Source organism: Aotus nancymaae, unplaced genomic scaffold, assembly GCF_030222135.1.
Source record: "Aotus nancymaae isolate 86718 unplaced genomic scaffold, 86718_ANA_hifiasm-v0.15.2.pri h1tg000011l, whole genome shotgun sequence".
Taxonomy (NCBI): Eukaryota; Metazoa; Chordata; class Mammalia; order Primates; family Aotidae; genus Aotus; species Aotus nancymaae.
This window is the reverse complement of record NW_026988422.1, coordinates 47388088-47400283: the sequence shown is the minus strand read 5'-3', so window position 1 is coordinate 47400283 and position 12196 is coordinate 47388088. Positions and strand designations below refer to the sequence as shown.

Sequence of the window (12196 nt, the reverse complement as noted above, 5' to 3'; positions counted from 1 at the left end):
GGCGTTTCACCTTGTTGGCCAGGATGGTCTTGATCTCTTGATCTCATGATCCGCCTGCCTCAACCTCCCAAAGTGCTGGGATTACAGGTGTGAGCCACCGTACCAGGCCTTTCTTTTATTATTATTTTATTTTTCTTAAGGTTGACATTAAATTGCTAGGGTCACAGCTACTTCTCCAGAGATTTACATTGCTTACTTTTTAAATTAAGGTGTCTTCCCAAATGTACATCTTTAGGGTCTGTCTGTCCTAGCCATCTTATCTAAAAGATCTAGACCCCATCTTATCTCTTCTTGTCATGTTACATCCCTTAAACTCTGTTTTATTTTTCTTTATAGAGCTTGTCATTCTTTACGTTATATATTTATTTTTTATAGCTGAGTTGAATGATGAATTAATGTTGCAGCCTCAGAATAATAGTCAACTCAGTAAACTGTTAGAACAAAATTATAGCATTTCTTTGGTCAGCAAAAATTCCCATCAGATATTTTATGAGTAAAGTTATAAATTCTAAAAAAGAGAAACTAAGTTTTTAAACTATTTTAGAGTTTTTGTTTATTTGTTTGTTTAGACAGGATCTTGCTCTATTGCGTAGGCTGGAGTGATCATGCCTTGCCCGATCAATCACATAGCCTCAACCTCCCAGACTTAAGTGATCCTCCCTCCTTAGCCCCCCATGTAGCTGAGACCACAGGTGCACACCACCATGTCTGGCTAATTTTTTTTTTTTTTTTTCCTGAGATGGAGCCTCACTCTGTCACCTAGGCTGGAGGACAGTGGCATGATCTTGGCTCACTGCAACCTCTGCTTCCTGGGTTCAAGCCATTCTCCTGCCTCAGCCTCCCAAGTAGCTGGGACTGCAGGCGCTCACCACCACAGCTAGCTAATTTTTGTATTTTTAGTAGAGATGGGGTTTCAGCACATTGGCCAGGCTACTTTCGAACTCCTGACCTCAAGTAATCCACCTACTCGGCCTCCCAAAGTGCTGGGATTACAGGTGTGAGCCACCATGCGCAGCAGTCTAGCTAATTAAAAAAAATTTTTTTTAAATTTTTTTTTCTTTTTTTTTTACCATACACCTCATACAGGATAATTTTTAAATTTTTTTGTAGAGAATAATCAATGCCCTCACCACAACCCCAGCCCCTAACAACCACTTCCTATCATTTTGTCTTTTCCAGAATGTCACTTAAATGGAATCATACAATATATACTCTTTCATGTTTCATGTATCCCTGGTTCCTTTTTTATTGCGAGTCAGATTCCATTATATATGTATATCACGGTTTGTTTTTCCATTCAGTAGATGACAGATATTTCTGGGGGAGGGAGGGTATTTGTTTATTTGTTTTTTTCTGTGCTTAAGCTTACCCATATTTCTGTTTTTTCCTCTAGGTATTTGGCTGTTATAAATAAAATGATGATAAACACGTGTAGAGATGTTTGTATGGACAGAAATTGTCATTTCTCTTGAGTAAATACCTAAAAGTGGGATTGCTGGGTAAGTATGTATTTAACTTAAAAAAAAAAAAACTGCCAAACCACTTTCCAAAGTGGCTATAACATTTTACCATCAATGTATGAAAGTTTCTGTTGCTTTTGCGTTTTTGCCAGAACTTGGTATTGTTAGTTCTTTCTAATTATAGACATTTTAGCAAATATGTAGTAATAGGTAATTATTAATATAATTTGGATATCCCCGATGACTAATCTTATTGAGCTTCTCGTGGTTATTTGTCATTCGTATATTTTCTTTGGTGAAGTGTCTGTTCACTTTTTTTTGAAACGAAGTCTCGCTTTGTTGCCCAAGCTGGAGTGCAGTGGTGCAGTCTCGGCTCACTGCAACCTCTGCCTCCCAAGTAGCCGGGACTACAGGCACACAACACCATGCCCGGCTAATTTTTGTATTATTTTAGTAGAGACGGGGTTTCACTAGGTGGGCCAGTCTGGTCTCTAACTCCTAACCTCATAATCCGCTTGCCTCAGCCTCCCAAAGTGCTGGGATTACAGGCATGAGCCACTGCACCCGGCCTCCTTTTCCCATGTTTTAATTGAATTATTTGTCTTTTAATTTGGTTGCAAGAATTCTTTATATATTCCGGATATAACAACTTTATCAGATTGTGATTTGCAAATATGGTCATCCAGTCTGTAGTTTGCATTTTCTTTTTTTTAATTTTATTTTCTTTTTTTAAGATTTCTTTTTGTTTGTTTTTTGTTTTGTTGTGTTTTTTTTTTTTTTTTTGAGGCAAGGTCTTACCCTGTCACCCAGGCTGAAGTGGAGTGCAGTGGCGCAATCTCCGCTCACTACAATCTCCACCTCCCGGGCTAAAGGAATCCCTCCATCTCAGCCTGTGGAGTAGCTGGGACTATAGGCATGCGCCACCACACCTGGCTAATTTTTGTATTTTTGGTAGAGATGGGATTTTGCCCTGTCGCCCAGGCTGGTCTTGAGCTCCTGGACTCAAGCCATCCACCCACCTGGGCCTCCCAAAGTGCTGGGATTATAGGCGTGAGCCACTGCACCTGGCCTGTAGTTTGCTTTTTTTTTTTTTTTTTGAGACGGAGTTTCGCTCTTGTTACCCAGGCTGGAGTGCAATGGTGCGATCTCGGCTCACTGCAACCTCCACCTCCTGGAATCAGGCAATTCTCCTGCCTCAGCCTTCTGAGTAGCTGGGACTACAGGTGCACCACCATGCCCAGCTAATTTTTGTATTTTTAGTAGAGACGGAGTTTCACCTTGTTGACCAGGATGGTCTTGATTTCTTGACCTCATGATCCACCCGCCTCGGCCTCCCAAAGTGCTGGGATTATAGGCATGCCACTGTGCCCGGCCAGTTTGCATTTTAATAGCTGTTCAAAAGCAGGTTTTACATTTAAATTAAGTCAGAATTTTCTCTTGTGGTTTGTGCTTTTTGTATTTTAAGAAATCTTTGCCTAACCAAAGGTCATAGATTCCCTATTTTTTTGTTACAAGTTTTGTAGTTCATGCTTTTACATTTAGGTCTATGATTCATTTTGAGTTAATATGCTCTGTTCTGACTTCTTGCTTGTCTCATAGTAAATCATTGCAGCTTTCTTTTTATCAGTATTTGCATGGTATATCTTTTTTCTATCCATTTACTTTTAACCTGTCTATGGCTTTATAAACATAAGATGTGTTTGTTTGAAGTGGTTGGTCTAGGTTTACTATATGCTTTTTTTTTTTTTTTTTTTTGAGACAGGGTTTTTCTCTGTCACCCGGGCTGGAGTGCAGTGGCATGATCTCGGCTCACTGCAACCTTTGGCTCACTGCAACCTCCGCCTCCCGGGTTCAAGTGATTCTTGTGCCTCAGCCTCCCCAGTAGCTCGGACTACAGGTACACACCACCATGCCCAGTTAATTTTTTTATTTTTTAGAGATGAGATTTCACTAGGTTGGTCAGGCTGGTCTCGAATTCCTTACCTCCGGTGATCCACTCACTTCACCCTCCCAAAGTTCTGGGATTACAGGTGTGAGCTGCCGCATCCGGCCTCTTACATGGTTTTCTAAAAAAATTACTAATGTTTCCATTTGATTTTTTCTTATATGTAACATCTTTTTGCTGAAATACTCTATCTGTTCATAAATTTGTCCACTTACTCTTTTAACATATTAATCATTTTTGCAAGGTTGGTTTTTTTTTTTCTTTTTTTGAGACAGAGTCTGACTCTGTCACCCAGGCTGAAGTACAGTGGCACTATCTCAGCTCACTGCAACCTCAGCCTCCTGAGTTCAAGAGATTGTCCTGCCTCAGCCTCCTGAGTAGTTGGGATTAAAAATGCCCATCACTGGCCGGGCGCAGTGGCTCACGCCTGTAATCCCAGCACTTTGGGAGGCCGAGGTGGGTGGATCACGAGGTCATGAGATCGAGACCATCCTGGTCAACATGGTGAAACCCCATCTCTACTAAAAATACAAAAAACTTAGCTGGGCATGGTGGCGCATGCCTGTAATCCCAGCTACTCAGGAGGCTGAGGCAGGAGAATTGCCTGAACCCAGCAGGCGGAGGTTGCGCTTAGCCGAGATCGCGCCATTGCACTCCAGCCTGGGTAACAAGAGCAAAACTCCGTCTCAAAAAAAAAAAAAAATGCCCATCACTACACCTAGCAAATTTTTGTATTTTTAGTATAGACGAGGTTTCATCATGTTGGTCAGGCTGGTTTTGAACTCCAGACCTCAGGTGATCCACCTGCCTTGGCCTCCCAAAGTGCTGCAAAAGGCAGAGGTTGCAGTCAACCAAGATTGTGAGATTGTGCCACTGCACTACAGCCTGGGCGACAGAGTAAGACTCTGTCTCAAATAGTAATAATGCTACTATGAACCTTCATGTATAAGTTTTTACATAAACATATGTTTAGCTTTATGAGAAACTGCTCAAAAGGCTGCTACATTTTACATTCCTACCAGCAATATATAAGGGTTCCAGTTTCTTCACATTCTTTTTTAAAAAATGTATCTAATTGACAAATAAAAGTTGTATATATTTATGCAGGATGTTTTGATGTGTGTATACATTGTGGAATGATTAAATTAAGCCAATTAACATACCCACTGCCTTACATACTTTTTTTTGGGTCTGGCGAGAACACTTAAAATCTATTCTCTTAGCAAGTCTTAGCAATTTTTAATTTTTATTTTTGCAGAGATGGGGTCTCCATGTTGGTCATGCTGGTCTCGAACTCCTGACCTCAGGTGATACGCCCACCTCGGCCTCCCAAAGTGCTGGGATTATAGACGTGAGCCACCTCGCCTGGCCTTTTTTTTTTGAGATAGAATCTCGCTGTGTCACCCAGGCTGGAGTACAGTGGCACATTCTCGGTTCAGTGCAACCTCCACCTCCCAGGTTCAAGTGATTTTCATGCCTTAGCCTCCTGAGAAGCTGAGACTACAGGCACTCGCCACCGTGCCAAGCTGATTGTGTGTTTGTGTGTGCGTTTATGTGTGTGTGCGCGTGCGCGTACGTTTTTAGTAGAGACGGGGTTTCGTCACGTTGGCCAGGTCGGTCTCAAACTCCTGATCTCAAGCAGTCTGCCTGCCTTGGCGTCCCAAAGTGCTAGATTGCAGGCATGAGCCACCATGCCTTGCCCCTCTTAGCAATTTTCAAGTATAAAGTACATTGTTACTAACTGTAGTCACCACATTGTACACTAGAGCTCTTGAACTTACTCGTCTTTCCAAGTGAAATGTTAATCCTTTGATCAACATCTCCCCAATTCTCCCTCCTCCCCAGCCCTGGTTAACCGCCTTTCTACTTTCTGCTTCCTCAGGTTTGACTGTTTTAGATTTCACATATAGATATGTATGTTTATATATATACACACATCTGGATGAGATCATGTGGTATTTTGCTTTCTATATCTGACTTATTTTAGTTTATAATATAATGTCCTGCAGGTTTATCCCTGTTTCACAAATGACAGGATTTTGTTCTTTTTTTAAGACTGAATAGTATTCCAGTGTGTCTATACACCAGGGTATACCTGAGTAGCTGGGACTATACCACTACTGGTGCACACCACCACGCCTGGCTAATTTTTGTATTTTTACACCACATTTTCTTTATCCATTCATCAACTGATGGACACGTAGGTTGACTCTACATCTTAGCTGTTGTGAATAATGCTGCAGTGAACGTGGGAGTACAGATATCTCTTTCACATACTGATTTAATTTCTTTCTTTTTTTTTTTTGAGACAGTCTCACCCTGTCACCTAGCCTGGAGTGCAATGGTGCAATCTTGGCTCACTGCAACCTCCACCTCCTGGGTTCAAGCGATCCTTGTGCCTCAGCCTCCCGAGTAGTATAGGAGTGCGACACCACACCTGCATAATTTTTCTGTTTTTAGTAGAGATGGGGTTTCACCATGTTGGCCAGGCTGATCTTGAGCTCCTGACCTCAGGTGATCTGCCCACCTTGGCCTCCCAAAGTGCTGGGATTACAGGCGTGAGCCACTGTGCCCAGCGGATTTTTAATTTTTTTTTTTAGGAAACTTCACACTGTTTTCCATTTCGGCTGTACTATAGTTTCTTTACATTCCTGCCAATACTTGTTGTTTTCTCTTTTGGGGGATTGCTTAAAAATAACCAATTCATAATTTTTTTTAGTTTTTTAAGCAGTGGGAGTGTATAGTTACACTATTAGTAGGTGTTTTGCGTATCTGAGTGTTCTCCGGGTTTTGTTCTGTTTATGGCCTCCTTTCTTGACAACTTGTTGGTATTTCTCTGTCTCTTTAAAATTGAATTCTGTACATCATATGTAGAAGAACAGTAGAGACTGAGGTGAGTGGTATTTAGCCTTGGAAATGGATACCTGTGCTTCTGTCAGACTGCGAGTGTTGGGGTTTGAGCGGTCTAGCCTGGTTTGGGTTTTGTTGTTACTGTAGTTAACATTGATATACCCAAAACTTCAAATGCTTTCAACTGCGAGCTGTTACTATCTTGTGCTTAGTGTTGGACCAGGGATGCTGGAGGGTTTTCTCCTTGTGGCTGCTGCACTCAGTCTCAGCAGGCCCCAACAGGAGGCTTCTCTCCAGGCTCTTCCTCCCCATCTGCTGACGGTTTGTGCTCTTTCCACAGCGTGAGGCTTCACAGAAGCAGGGAGTCATTCTCCATGATTTTAAAAAATATACATACATAAAATGTCTCTTCTATACCCACATTTCATAGTTAACTTGACTGGCTAAAAAGACTCCAGGTTAGAGATAATTTTGACCCAGAATTTTCAAGGCATTATTCTTTTTTTCTTTTTTTTCCCAAGGATTGTTATTGAGAAGTCTGATGCTGTTACTATTCTTCACAGTTTTTATGAGACCCCTTTTCTCTATGGACACTTTTAGAATCTTTCCTTTATCTCCAGCATTATGAAATTTCAAGATATGTGGCTTGGTATGGCTTTCTTTTGCTATCCTTTTTGCTGAACACTCAGGGTTTTTTTTTCTACTTTGTTCTCTTTCTGTACTTTTCATTTTTAGGATGTTTGACTTAGATTGATCAATCCTCTGATTTCATTCTTTCTTTTTCTTCTACTTTAGTTGGTAGTATTCCTTAACCAGATCTTTTAGTTCTTCTGTGGATTTTGTGTTTCTGCTCTTATTTTTAATTTCCAAGAATTCTTTCTTGTTATCTGAATGTTCTTCTTTGTTAAAATACACCTAAAAGCCAGGCACGGTGCGTCAAGCTTATAATCCCAGCACTTTGGGAGGCTGAGGCAGGCAGATCTCTTGAGTCCAGGAGTTTGAGACCAGCCTGGGCAACATGGCAAAACCTCATCTCTTAAAGAAATACAAAAATTAGCCAGGCATAGTGGCACATGCCTGTAGTCTCAGCTGCTTGGTAGGCTGAGGCAGGAGGATCATTTGATCCTGGGATGCTGACATTGCAGTGAGCCATGATTGTGCCATTGCATTCCAGCCTGGGTGGCAGAGAGTGAGACCCTGTCTCTCTCTCTCTCTCTCTCTCTCTCACACACACACACACACACACACACCCCCCTAAAAATATGGGATGTTTCATACACTGGCATGTCATTCTTGTGCAGGGGTCATGCTAATCTGTGTATCGTACCAGTGTTAGTATATATGCTGCTGAAGTGAGCACCATGATTTTATTTTTAAATATGTGCATCTGAGCATAATCACCACCCAGAATTTTCTTGTTCTGTTTCTCAGTTTACATCTCCCCACCAAAATAACTATATTCTTACTTCTACATTGTAGATTTGTTTTGTCTTCTTAAAAACTTTGTATGAAATCCTGTAGTACCCTTTTGTGTCAGGCATCTAACCAAGTCTGAGATTCATCCACATTGTTACAAGTACCAGTAGTATGTTTTTTATTGTTATGTAGAATTCTAGGCCAGGCGCAGTGGCTGATGCCTATAATATCAGCACTTTGGGAAGCCAAGGTGGGTGGATCATCAATGCCAGGAGTTTGAGACCAGCCTGGCCAACATGATGAAACCCCATCTTGACTAAAAATACAAAAATTAGCTGGGTGTGGTGGTGGATGCCTGTAATCCCAGCTACTAGGAGAATTGCTTGAACCCGGGAGGCGGGGGTTGCAGTGAGCCGAGATTGTGTCACTGCACTCCAGCCTGGGTTACGATGCAAGACTTGGTCTCAGAAGACAAACAAAAAAAAGAATTCTGTTATCTTTTTAATATTAATATATTACAATTTATCAGTAAGGCCTATATAAACAACTGGATAATTATCTAATTTTCCAATTAATCATCTTAAAAGCTTGTAATTAAAGTATTAATAATACAGCAACTGCATATTTACCTTGCTGCTTAAGCCAGAAACGTAAGAATCATTTTTGACTTCTCTTCTCACACACCACGTGCAGTCTTAGCAGAAAATTCTTTCGTATTTGTGACCTACATCCAGCCACTTCTGTCAACTTTTTCTCAGAATTTTGCACAAAACTCTGAACTAACTACTTTTACTCTTGCCCTTTAGTCTGTTCTCCAGGCAGCAGCCAAAGGAACCCATTCTCGGTGTCTTTACCTGCTCTCAACCTACAGCGGCTTTCTCACTTGAGAATAAAATCCATAGTTCTTACCGTGACAGACAGAGCTCTTATCTGGCTCCAGCAACCTCTTTAGCCTCATTTTCTATACCATTCTTTCTTTCTCTGACTTTAGCTGCACTGGCCCACTTGCTGTTTCTCTCTGCCTAGGAAGCTCTTGTTCCATGTAATCCATTCCCCTGCCTCCCTCATTTTGTCCTGGTCTCAGCTTAAGTGTAACCTCATGGGGAAGCTTTCCCTTAATGATTGAATAGAAATGGTCTTTCCTGCCTCATTTTTCTTGCCTTAGCCTATGCTATTTTTTGTAACACTCATCACTTTTTATTATTATAATTAGTTATTGGGCTGTATATCCACCTATCTCTTTCTGTCCTGTCCTCCATGAAGAAAGGGACTTCATGACTGTTCTTTGCTGAATTCGGTATGTTCTAGGCCTGTCATGTCATAACCTTTCCAGAATTGTTTTTGTGTTTGGTTTGGTTTTAGTTTGGGTTTTGCTATTGAGTGAGAGTCTCACTCTGTCACTCAGGCTGGAGTGCAGTGGCACAATCACAGCTCAGCTTGCAGCCTCAACCTCCCTGGGCTCAGGTGCTTCTCCTGCCTCAGCCTCCCAAGTAGTTGAGACTAAGGTGCACGCCACTGCACCCTGTACATTTAGCTCTAAAGTACAAAAATTAACTAGATTTTGTAGAGATGGAGTTTAGCCATGTTGCCCAAGGTGTAAGGTGGTCTCAAACGATCCACCCACCTCAGCCTCCCAAAGTGCTAGCCAAGAATTGTTTTCGATTTTTTTTTTTTCAAGATGGGGGTTTCACCATGATGGCCAGGCTGGTCTTGAACTCCTGACCTCAGGTGATCCACCCACCTCAGCCTCCCAAAGTGCTAGGATTACAGGTGTAAGCCACCGCGCCCGGACTTTTTTTTTTTTGAGACGGAGTTTCACTCTTGTTACCCAGGCTGGAGTGCAATGGCGCGATCTCGGCTCACCACAACCTCCGCCTCCTGGGTTCAGGCAATTCTCCTGCCTCAGCCTCCTGAGTAGCTGGGATTACAAGCACACGCCACCATGCCCAGCTAATTTTTTTTGTATTTTTTTTTTTTTTTTTTTTTTTTTTTTTTTTGAGATGGAGTTTCGCTCTTGTTACCCAGGCTGGAGTGCAATGGCACGATCTCGGCTCACCGCAACCTCCGCCTCCTGGGTTCAGGCAATTCTCCTGCCTCAGCCTCCTGAGTAGCTGGGATTACAGGCACACACCACCATGCCCAGCTAATTTTTTGTATTTTTAGTAGAGACGGGGTTTCACCATGTTGACCGGGATGGTCTCGATCTCTTGACCTCGTGATCCACCCGCCTCGGCCTCCCAAAGTGCTGGGATTACAGGCTTGAGCCACCGCGCCCGGCCTTTTTTTGTATTTTTAGTAGAGACGGGGTTTCACCATGTTGACCAGGATGGTCTCGATCTCTTGACCTCGTGATCCACCCGCCTCAGCCTCCCAAAGTGCTGGGATTACAGGCGTGAGCCACCGCGCCCGGCGTTTTTTTTGTTTTGTTTTGTTTTTTTAAGACAGTCTTGCTCTGTCGCCAAGGCTAGAGTGCAGAGTAGCACCATCTCGGCTCACTGCAACCTTTGCCTCCCAGGTTCAAGCCATTCTCCTGCCTCAGCCTCCTGTGTGGCTGGGAGTACAGGCATCGCCACCACACCTGGCTAATTTTTGTATTTTCAGTAGAAATAGAGTTTCGCCATGTTGGCCAGGCTGGTGTCAAACTCCTATCCTCATCATCTGCCTGCCTTGGCCTGCCAAAGTGCTGGGATTACAGACATGAGCCACCAGGCCTGGCAATTTTTGAAGTAGGGTAATTCTTTATTTTTCAGTTTTATTTTTTAGAGATGGGGTTTCTCTATTGGTCAGACTGGTCTTGAACTCCCGACCTCAGGTGACCCACCCGCCTCAGCCTCCCAAAGTGCTGGGATTACAGGTGTGAGCTACTGTGCCAGGCCAGAGTAGGGTAATTCTTTAGCACATTTGAGCAGATTTAATGTTGTTAGAGCTTATCAGTTTCTAACTAAAATGTATACAATATTTAAGTAGCTGTCTCTTAGATAATGTTAACATCATTCTATAACAGAATATGGTTCTTTTTGTTTTTCCTCATTTTTTTTGCAGTTATTAACAATAGCATTTGCTTAATTCTTAAAAGCATCTTTTCAGAATTAGAAAAGGAAGCAATAGTAAACATGTAGTACCAATTCAAGAATTGGATTATTCCAAATGGCTTTTAACTGTTCCAAATTAAGACATCTGGTGACTAGGATAATTTGGTTTCTCTGTTTGGTTAACCAGCTGGTTGTTCTGGAAAGGAAAAACGCAGTTAATTGTTCTTGTTGAAAGATTCTGGGCATTTGTGGAATTACTGTAAAGGGCGACATTTGGATGCAAGATTTGCATGCAAAACTGGACATCTCAGGATGTTATTGAGGAAAATGTTTTTGTTTTTAAAAAGACGCTTTGAATGTTATATCTGGAACCTGCAGCATAATCTCACACTGCATGAGAAAGTATGTGTCATTTCCTCCCAGCCCTCCTCCTTTTCCTTGGTAACAGATTCCTCTTGTACTTTAAAAATTGTGCTTTTCCTGAGAATTTTAGTGTATTTAATGCATGGGATGCCATATGTTGCTGCAACCACTATCTTGTACGTTTATGTGAATAAGAATACCGTATTCAGACTAGCTAAGCAGGATGAATTTACAGAGACATTGTCTTAGTCATTAATGAATGTGAAATTTAGAATTATGTTAGAGTTGTAACAGATGTCAGTTTAGCATACCTTCCACTAAATATTCAGCAGTTCTTCCTTATTTAAAACAAATGGTTCTTTGGCATATTGTCTTAGAGCTAATTCTATGTTAGTTTAAAACATACACATACATTTCTCTAAATTATAAATGTTTTCTGGAACAATTCTCCTGAAAGTAAACCAATGTATGCTTTTTATCCCAAGGTATTGTTTCCTCTAGGACATACTAGTAATGCATATGCGTGATTTTTCCCATTTTACTCTTCCCTGCTTCTCTGAAATGTTAATAACTAGATTCTTAAGTTTCCTCTGTGCAGTTTTGCTTCAGATAAACTGGCATTAGATATGCGTAATATAGCCAGAAGTGGTGACATGTGCCTGTGGTCCCAGCTACTTGGGAGGCTGAGGTAGGTGGAAGAATTGCTTGAGCCAAGGAGGTCAAGGCTGTGGTGAGCTGTGATTGCATCACTGCACTTCCAGCCTGGGCCACAGAGTGAGACAAAAAAAAAAAAAAGGAAAGAAAAAGAAGCAAAGAAAGAAAAGGATATGCCTGATACATATTAAGCTACTTTAATGTCTAGTATAAAGCTTTTGTGGCTGCGATTAGATTTTTCAGGTTTGCCACTGGCCTTGCCACTTTAGACCTTAGCAGCTACTGCTTTCAGGTGCTCTAATACTTCCCCTTTGAAAAGATTAATATGCAGCTTTGCACAGTGGCAGTATCATAGCCAGTGAGGTTTATCCAAGGCACAATTATTACTAATTGAAAACTTTTCCCAATACCCCGCCGTGATGACTTGAAATATAGTCGGCATTGGCAATTTTTGGCAGTCCCTATGGGGACTGAAT

General features: G+C 41.7%; 1 protein-coding gene and 2 non-coding genes across 9 annotated transcripts in view; 2 read left to right on the top strand and 1 right to left on the bottom strand.

The window, feature by feature from the left end:
* The window catches only part of WDR89 (WD repeat domain 89), a 106686-nt gene that overhangs the window by 65654 nt on the left and 28836 nt on the right, over positions 1–12196 (top strand). For 5 of the 7 annotated variants that reach the window (XM_064374922.1, XM_064374916.1, XM_064374917.1 and 2 more), the window contains one exon: positions 1394–1499. The gene's annotated coding sequence lies outside the window, so the exon portion shown is untranslated. Of the gene's footprint in view, positions 1–10; positions 88–1392; positions 1500–12196 lie in introns of those variants that run through there. The other 2 variants (XM_064374921.1, XM_064374923.1) reach the window with 2 other exon arrangements.
* Positions 7512–7615, bottom strand: LOC135274371 (U6 spliceosomal RNA). The gene has a single exon (XR_010342213.1). It is a non-coding gene; the product is annotated as a U6 spliceosomal RNA (small nuclear RNA).
* On the top strand, positions 12050–12190 carry LOC135274322 (U4 spliceosomal RNA). The gene has a single exon (XR_010342174.1). It is a non-coding gene; the product is annotated as a U4 spliceosomal RNA (small nuclear RNA).